Source organism: Episyrphus balteatus, chromosome 3 (genome assembly GCF_945859705.1).
Source record: "Episyrphus balteatus chromosome 3, idEpiBalt1.1, whole genome shotgun sequence".
Taxonomy (NCBI): domain Eukaryota; kingdom Metazoa; phylum Arthropoda; class Insecta; order Diptera; family Syrphidae; genus Episyrphus; species Episyrphus balteatus.
Window position 1 is genome coordinate 57651270 of NC_079136.1, and position 8588 is coordinate 57659857.

Genomic DNA, 8588 nt, shown 5'->3' on the forward strand with positions numbered 1-8588 from the left:
TGAATATGCAATTTTGCTTTTAGCCCCAGTCTATCAAACAATTGTATTTGAGAATAAAATACAATGTCCGGACTAATTGTTTTACTTAAAAGTAGCTTTAAACTTAAGATTTTCAGCCATTAATCTAATATACCATTAACACAAAAAGAAGCTGTTGTTTATTTTCAAAATATGATAAGTCCGGGACTTATTCTATTTTTGATACTAAAAAAATATTTCGCGTAGCTGTAAAATCGGATATAGATAGAGTAGATACTTCATATTTTAAAGACAGACGTGGTTATCCCTGGAGTACAAATTTAGTCAAAAAAACGAATTTTGAAAAAAAGTGGACTTATCATGTTTTGCAAATAAATGGTTCAATTGTTGGACGACTTTTGTCATTGAAAAATGTTAATTTGATAGCTGTTATTATCAAATTTTTCTTTCGGTGTAAAACAATAGATTTGGCTGACCTCCAAATTTTTAGCTTTTAAATGCTTTCACAATTTCACAAACTTAGCTTCTATATATCCTCAACAGTTTTTGCTTTGTTTTTCAAAATTCCGCTAAAATATAGCTGAAGTTTGCAGACGAAAAAGAAAAAAGTATTATTTATTTTATATCCAAAATTGTAAGCAGTTACCTAAATAGATGCAAATTTGTTGCACAAAATTTAATTTTGTAGTTCCCTTCAGTAATTATTTTGTATTTCAATTTTAATTTTAAAAAGTTAACTTCAATTACTTTTTCCAGTAATTGTATAGCATTTGAAAACAAACACTATTTTAAAATATTCAAGGTTTTGTTTAAAAACGTTAGTTCAAAATTAAACTTTCAAAATACCTAAAAAATAACCTTTTGCTCAGATGAAACGCTAAATGACCACGATTTTGTAGCTCGATCAGTTTTCTTGTCATTTAAGATTCCTCTTAAATGAGCCTCATATGTAACTGTCAAAATTTTCAAAAAGTTGCATTTGTAATTTTCTTTTCTTTTCTAGAAAGAAATTGTAGCTTTGCAAAACACATTTTAAACTTATATATAAAATTATATTTTGCGCAACAAATTAGCACTAACTAACTACTCACAATTTTGGATATAGAATAAATAATAATTTTCTTATTTTAGCGGAAAAATCAATAACTCAAAAACCATGAAACACAAAAAAAAAAACTGTTGAGGCTATAGATACGAAGTTTGTGGAATTGAAAAGTAGGTAGGTAACTATATTAAAATCTTAAAATGTGGATGCAAGCCAAACCTATTGTTTTTAATCATTTCAGATTTTGTCCGCTAACCTTAGACTTTTTTAGCCGAAAAGTCAATAACTCAAAAACCATGCGAGCTACAATTTTTTAGGCTCACTAAAGTCTTTAATTGTGCCAAATTTACTAAAGATATCGTCTCAAAAATCATTTTTGACATCTTTCGGGGGTGTCGCTTCGTGTCATTGAATTTGCTAACATCAACAATAACTTTTGTTAAAGTTGACATTGGTAATTACAATACCTATAAGGATTTGCAAAACTTAGACTTTGTTCAAAAATCAGCCATTTTAAACAAATCCTTCTAGGTACTTTTTGTACCTTTCCATCTTCGTGACATTTTTATCAATATATTGAATCCTAAGCGGGCTTTAGTTCGTTATTGAATATTCTAAAATTACTGTCAACGTTTCAAACATGTTTACCTTCTTCATCAGGACTAGTAGGCACCTATGCTTTCATTTTAAGAGTTTTCTTAAAATTGTCGGTTTTCGTTGTTGGTGCTTTTTTTTAATTTCAATAAATTTTTAAAAATTCTAAATTTAGTTTCCATTAAAAATAAAAATCTGTCAAATCACATACAAATTTTAAAATTTCCAATTTTTAATGGATACTTTAAATTGAATGGAGTGTCAATAAATTGGGCCTTAAAGTCTTGAAAAAGACGTTTTAAATAGATAGCATACTTGTCCTTACGAAGAACGTTAATACGTTTGAAACGTTGACATTAATTTTAGAATATTAAATAACGACCCGCTTAGAATTCAATATGTAAAAAAATAGGTATAACGAAGTTGCATCTGGTAGTGATAGAATCTTAAAAGCTCAATTTGTTGCACATGCAAAATATTGAATAAGAGTTAGAAGTCTAAAATATCAGATAGTGTGGTTCTACCAAAAGCCTAAACAAGCCTACACCTATTCATTATATTTCCATTTTCTTACACAATTTTTTTTTTGCTCCAGTAAAAAAAAAACACAGCTGAGGTTGAGTGCCATTTGATGAATATTTCATCTACAATATGTTCCAGTTTTTCTTCTATCTCGTTTCTCATATAAACAAAAAAATATAAGCCGCCACATTAAAGTTAGGTATATCCAAAACAACCTAACTTGAATTTAAATTTTGTATATATTTTAAATTTTTAAAGCCTTAAATCGCCTTTCAAACTTTCATATATACCTATACTAGATGTAGGTATGATAGAAACCAGAGAAGAAAAAAAAAGCTCCTTGTTTTATCCCCTCGCCAGTCATCTAGATTCAAGGAAATCTGATGGTTAACTTTTCTCTGCACGTTTCTATGGCATTATATTCAGCCTGCTTCCACTTGGAGATTGTTTTACCACGCAAGTCACAGTAACCACTGGATGTCTGGTCGTAAATTATAAAATATTGTGGTGGGTGGTGGGATGCTGGATGCTGAGGCATATAGTCATTCGGTTGCCATAAGAGAGTATCTATGTATCTAAAGCTCCACCTTTCGCCATATGTGCGATATGAATTTGCAATTTTCTTTTCTCCCTGGATTTTTTTTTTTTTTGAGTTTGGAAAAAATACAAAAAAAAAATTTCTTTCACACGTACGAACAAAATCTGGAGAAAAAAAAAAATAAAAACAACATGTCCGCTTCGACTTTTTAGGCATATTCTATGAAAAAGCAACCTTTGGCGTTGGCAGGCATCAGAGCATCATGGCACAGCCGCTATGTTCTTTTCTAAAGGTCTCCCATGTCAATTTGATTGATTCGTACCTTGACATCTGCTCCTTTTTTTCATTTTACGTCGTCCCTAAGACATTTTTTGTCTGATCCTCGTTTTCCTATAGCTATATGACATTTCGTCTATTCTTCATTTTTATCCTGAAGGATGAGGCAGAGTTTGAGCTAACTATGGGTTTTTTTTCAAATACATAGATGTCCTTATATACACAGGTATTCTGTATGTATCTATTTATTTTAGGAGTATCCTTGTAGATACAGATAAAAGAGGTATAAGTTCGATGTCAATGATTTTGTAATTGATTTGCAAATCAAGCGTTGCCAGGATTTGCGGGTGGTAGAATGTGGGTTAACAGAGGACCACGCATTAGAGGCAATTTTCCCAGACAAGTGAAACAATATTGCCAAAATTGAAAGGATTTTCTTCTTTTGCTTTGGGAAGGACATTTTTCGGTATAAAGAATGACCCGATGGCCTAGTTTTTGTTCTTCTCTTTGCTGTATTAGAATAATATATCCTTTTCATTGCGAAGTTGACCTTGTATATGGATCTGAATATAATAATGTTTTTGCTATGATGGTATTTTGGGAGAAGTCATTATCTTAAATGATGTCGGTTAATGAGTGGTAATGGTCAAATTTTGGGCGAATTGTTTTGCCATGGTAAATGCGAATTTATGACATCAAGAGGACAAGTGATAATACTAAACATGAACAACTGGACAATGATGTTTTCAGAGTTCTAGAAAGAACAATAGCACCTGATTGAAAGCCTTTTTCTATATTGGAATGACTAAGAGTTAGGGTTGAAAAGATCTTTTAATGTTTATCGCTTTTGTTCAGCTTTGCGAAAAATTTGCATTGACTGATTGACAAGTGAAAGGATATAGGTAAGGAGTTTGTCCTTGAGATTATGTGGTGCATTGTTAACGTAATGATGAAAGACTTTTTTGGGTAATTTTTTGGGATCTCGGACGTGCAAATTTGAATTGCTTTTTGCTAAATAAATGATAGAGAATGAGAATACTGAAGATACTAAAAATGCAGACGATTTATACTTTGGCAAACACAATGGTTATAGAAATGTTGACAAAACGGCGAAGGATCTATGAGAAATGAGGTTTTGAAGGTCGAAACTGGTAGGTACTGCAAATAAGATTTATGTATAATAAGTAAAAGGCTTAAGTTTGCCGCCGCTAAAGCAATCCGTATTCAAACACAAAAAAAAAATGAGAAGACAACAAATTTCCAATACATAAATAAATATTTTTTGTCAATTTTAATATCTTAAATTGATACAAAAATACTGTAGGTACATGAATGTAGCATTACTATTACTTTTATAATAAAGTAATTTTTTTTTTAAGTTTAACCGTTTACTAAGAAAAAATGAAAGTCTGTTGTCAACTCACGTTACACAAATTTGGGCACGAGTTTTAAGAGTCCGTCCATATGAAGTTTTTCTGTAAAATTAAGAATCTTAAAAATTACAAGCTTTTAAAATTAGTGAAAAAACCCATATTTCGAGGAAATATTTGAAATATATTTAGGTAATTCACGGTATCATTTAGTAACTCATGTTACCGGCTATCTACTGTTGCAAAAATAAAGAATAGATGCATTTTCACTATAGAGTAATTTTAAAATCGAATATTGTGTAAGAAAGCTTGCTTAAATGTTAATTTATTTTAGCAATCACAAGTGAATATTGTCATCTTCACTAATAGATTTAATCTTCTTTTCTGTGGTCTTATTTTTCTGTAAAAAGAGAAGGTATGATCATTAGAAAAAACTCTGTATCGAGAACTGTCAAAACTTAAAAATGGCTACTTAAGGTTTTGACAGCTGCCCATTGAAATTATTGTTGTAAACAAATTTGTCTTGGAAATTGTTTTTGCTTTTGACTGTGCCAAATGCCAAACGTCAAAACCTTATTACCCCATTTTATAAGATGGCGGCTCTAATGATCATACCTTGTCTTTTTATACCATGCATGTGAAATTCTTCTGTAGTTGGCAAGCTTAAGCCGCTTCCACATTATTGATCAACACGCTTTGTTAACAAAGTGCATCAAATGTGGACGTGTTGCTTAATAGCGCTGCTCAAATTTTGTTGACCCGAACGCAACCCAATCGAAATGGATAAAGATTAAAGAATGTTGCGAATTATCGAGCTCTTCCCGAGTAAAAATAGAAATTGAATTTTTAAAGAAAAAAATAAAAAAAAATTTACCGTCGCACCACTGATCGTTTTTCGAAAAATTTCGGCGCACCACCGCCGCACCATTTTATTTTGTATGAAAAATTCGCGGCACCATGATATATAATTTTGGATTATTGAAAAATAAAAAAAAAAGAGAAAGAGATTCCAACCCGAGTATCCAGAGCACTTTCAATTAGAAGTCCAACTCTTTAACCACTCGACCACCAAGTCATGTTTGTCACTTACTTAAGTCAAAATAACTTTGAAGACGACTTAAACATTTGTATAAGTACGAAAATAGATTTTTGTTTCATTCAAAATGAAATTGTGCGGACCTGGTGCAGTCGTGGTGCGGCGGCTTAGAAATGTTTGATCAGGTTGCGGACGTGGTGCAGCTATGGTGCGGCGGAATTCCATTTTTAGTCGGGGTTGACAGTGGAATGGGAGTTGAATTAAAAAAATTATATTTCACTGATATTATAGTAAAAAATCTTTTCTAGAAACTTCCATAAAGACTTGCAGTTCGTAACTAGTGAATTACCCACCCATGATGTGTCCTTTTCTGTATTGCATATACAACTTTAACATTCAAAATTTCATCAAAGATACAGAATTAAAAATACTGAAATTTGAAGGTTTATTTCTGTAAAAATTTTGTATGAACTTTACTTAATTTCGATTAAACTTGATTTAAAATCTTCTTTTTAGATGTTTTTTTCCTTCTATCCATATAGACCAGTGCCGATGCCTTCAAAAACATTAAAAGTACAAAAAAAATCATAGTAGAATTAAACCCATTGGAAAAGGAGGTGAATATGATAAAAATGAAAGGAAAAATAAATTACGGGCGAACCAAGTTCGGGAAGTGGGTGGGTTGAGTTTTTAATGGTAAAAAATGGTATATCTCGATTTCCGGCAAAACTACAAATCCTATAGAAAAAAGTTGTATGGCAAAGTTGTACGTAATAAAAAGATCTACAACATTTGTATCAACAATTTTTATAATAACCTCAAAATTTATGTGAAAAATTAAAAAAAACGAGTTTTTGGTTTTTTATTTTTATCTTTTTTAAAAACAAAAATTTTTCTACGAAATTTGATGAAAACTTACCTTATTATGTCCCAAATACACTGTACTTTATTTGATTTAAAATATTAATTTTTTAACCTTTTTTTTGACTTAATACCAATAAAACACCCTAATTTTCAATCGAAAATGCACGTGTCAAAATATCAGCTTTTTTCAAAAAGTCGGTGGGCATTTTGTTCGATAAAATGTCTATTTTCTGATGGTGTAAAAAAAAATTTACATTAGTATACCTACTATAGAACATGTTCTCGTAAAATGCAACAAATGAAAAAAGCTTGAATTCGAAAATTTTTTTTATCATTGTTTACAATGTTGGCCTATTTACACTTAAATAACTCAAAAAACGTAAGATTTATTAATGTTACATGAAATCTTACGTTTTTTTAGTGTAAATTTGAATAAATAGGCCAAAATTGTAAACAATGATAAAAAAAATTTTCGAATTCAAGCTTTTTTCATTTGTTGCATTTTACGAGAACATGTTCTATAGTATACTAATGTAAATTTTTTTTACACCATCAGAAAATTTAACGAACGAAATGCCCACCAACTTTTTGAAAAAAGCGGATATTTTGACACGTGAATTTTCGATTGAAAATTAGGGTGTTTTTTTTTTTTTGTATTAAGTCAAAATAAGGTAAACAAATCAATATTTTAAATCAAATAAATTACAGTGTATTTGGAACATAATAAGCTCAAGTAGCACAAAAGTCTAAAATACACCAAAATATTTGGAGTATTTTTTGCACTTTCGTGATATGCATTTTGAATATAAAAAATATACCATTTTCTCGTATATAATAAACTCCGCTGGTTAAAAAATTAAACCGATTTTGGCATATAAATATAGCTAGTGGTATAAAAAATGAACTGGTTTTTGGTGAAAAATTATTCCTTTGAAATTGAAAAATACACAATAAATCTATGGATAAAATACACCATTTAAATTATTCTGATTTATAATTTGAACCAAAGTTTATTTTTTAACCTTAAATAGTTTAATGAATTAAAATGATTTCTTATGAAATAAATGAAAATAAATTATTCTCTATCACAATACAATTAACTAATGATTAAATATGAATTTGAGTGCCTAATTTTAGAACGAAACAAATTCCATCTACTGATTTTAGATACTACCCCGTCTAAAAATCGAGCGCCTCAAAAATTTCAATGAATTAATGATTTTTTTTTTTCGATTTTAAAAATCAGTTTTTCAAAAATAATAATTTTTTTGTTGTTTTTACATTTTTTTAGAAGCGTTCTCTTATTGTAATATAAACGAATCGAAAAAAAGTAAGAATGCGGGATAATTAGGCCGATATAGTACTATTATAGTAAAATAATAATTAATCGCTGTCTTCATTATTTAAATGGCGGCCATGGAAAAATATGACGTCTCCCACTTATGCAGTCTGGTGAATTTTATGTCCACAGGGTGTACCTACTTCCTACACCAAAGAGAGTGCACAAAATATACCATTTCGGTTCATTTGAGAATCGATTAATTGTATGCACCAATAATGGTGTATTATAAAAACAATTGAATATCGGCTTATTTTTTGCACGGAATCTTAAAAGAAATGTTGAAATTTTTGAAAAAATTGTTGATACAAAAGTTGTAGATCTTTTTATTACCTACAACTTTGCCATACAACTTTTTTCTATAGGATTTGTAGTTTTGCCGTAAATCGAGATATACCATTTTTTACCATTAAAAACTCAACCCACCCACTTCCCGAACTTGGTTCGCCCGTAATTTATTTTTAGTTTCATTTTTATCATATTCACCTCCTTTTCCAATGGGTTTAATTCTACTATGATTTTTTTTGGTTTCAAAAATTATCGACCCTGGTCTAATATTAAAAATTTAGACAGTTAAAATTAAATAATAATATTAGCCTAATTATAGATTACCTATAGCAAAGGCCCCAAACAAAATGTTTATCTACTTCTTACCAAGTATATATGTGTGCATGTGTATACCTACATTTGATTCGTCATACCTACCATTTAGTCAACATTTCAATACAATGTATATACATTATACATATTCTAACATTACAGATTCATTACTTTACATTGTTAATAAAAGACCAATAGTGTTCCGACATAACAACATTCTGACATTAATTACATGCATCAAAAAGTGCATTTACTAACATAACTACTGCCTTACCATCAATAGTTTCGTTAATTTTCAATAACTAGCCTTATGTTGAAAATCTAACTATATTTTGTTAGGGGTGAATTCAGAAAGTTCGCCAATTTCTTTTCTTATTAGAATTAGAAGTCTGATTAGATTTATATATTTTCAACCCTTGATGTTT